This window comes from Anomaloglossus baeobatrachus, unplaced genomic scaffold (genome assembly GCF_048569485.1).
Source record: "Anomaloglossus baeobatrachus isolate aAnoBae1 unplaced genomic scaffold, aAnoBae1.hap1 Scaffold_319, whole genome shotgun sequence".
In the NCBI taxonomy this organism is placed as follows: Eukaryota; Metazoa; Chordata; class Amphibia; order Anura; family Aromobatidae; genus Anomaloglossus; species Anomaloglossus baeobatrachus.
In genome coordinates this window covers 173,194-174,489 of record NW_027442587.1, presented here as the reverse complement: position 1 = coordinate 174,489, position 1,296 = coordinate 173,194, and the positions used below count along the sequence as shown (strand labels likewise).

The 1,296-nt window shown below is 48.1% G+C and overlaps 1 pseudogene; it reads right to left on the bottom strand.

Moving 5' to 3' along the window:
- Positions 1-239: 239 nt before the first annotated feature.
- Positions 240-446, bottom strand: LOC142269321 (U2 spliceosomal RNA; annotated as a pseudogene).
- Positions 447-1,296: the final 850 nt, after the last annotated feature.

Below are 1,296 nucleotides of genomic sequence, written 5' to 3'. Positions count from 1 at the left end.
GATACTGCACGGGACATAGCAGAGTTGGTCAAGTTGAGTGGAGATGAGTTTGCTATTTGGCACAGCTTTTTGCATCAATAAAGCAAGTAAAAGGTGTGAAAGATAAAAAAAAGGGTGAAAGTGTGAAAAGTGAATTGGCCAAATTGAGGTGCATATAAAGTTTTTGCTTTCTTTCAATTCACTAATGGGGCTCATTTGAATCAGGTGAATTGAGTTCTGCTTTTGGAAACTGGGTTAAGAAGGGGTGCACCGGTCCTGGAGGTACTGCAATACCAGGTCAATGCGTGGAGTGGACAGAGCAAGATTTTTTCCATCTCCTTGTTCTAAAAATCCATTTAATATATGGTCCCCAGAGAGGGGACGTATCAGATATTAAACTGATAAGAACAGATTTAATTTTTTTTTTTTTCTGTTTATCAGTAGGACTTCAAAATAACAAAGGTGATCGCCTCCCGTTGCCTGGGAACCGTCCAGGCACAAGAGGGCTATGTGTCACCAGAAGGCGCACACACTTCCTCAAGGCCGGCAGACGTGCAATCCCAGGCACCTTCCAGTACCGACCAAGGTAGCGTCCTCCGAAACTACACTTGATCTTAGCCAAAAGGCCGAGAAGCTATAACCCGAATTGGTTACGGCCTTGAGTGGCACCCTGGCCTATACCGGACACATATTAGGGAGAGGGAGACAAACCCACGCCTACAGAAGACATTTTGTCACCCAAGCCAACCCTTGAAAAGGCTGTTTTGCAGAGCAAAAACAAGAAGAATGGTGCTTTTTGCAGCCGCCGCCCACTGCAATGAATCTGAATAACTCCTCCTTTTGGACACAAGCACCTCCCCTCCCCCTTGCAGTCTTTCCAATTCATGATACAAAAAGACGGACGGACAGGACAGGACAGGACAGGCTGCCTGACTTTCCGTCACTGCCACCCTTTGCCATCCTTGCCCGTAGAAAGCCCTTTCATCATCCCCAAACCCTAATCTTTTCCCTTCCCTTCCCAGATGCGTCTCACTCCCTTTCATTAGGAAGTGAGCGCAGCCTTTTCTCCGTTCTGCACATGCGCGACGTTAAACACAAATGCGCAGGCGTGCGTTCCATTAGCCTCACTGCATTCCACTCCCATACAGGAAGTGGGCGCAGCTATTACTACGGTCGCACATAAAAGAACCCACGGCCACCACTGCACATAGCTGACTCCACCACAGGACACCCACTTCTACACCAACGCAGGTAAGACAGGATCGGCACCTCTATGCTCCCGTTACAATCAGGCTCAGTCACCATGTGATAACGCTC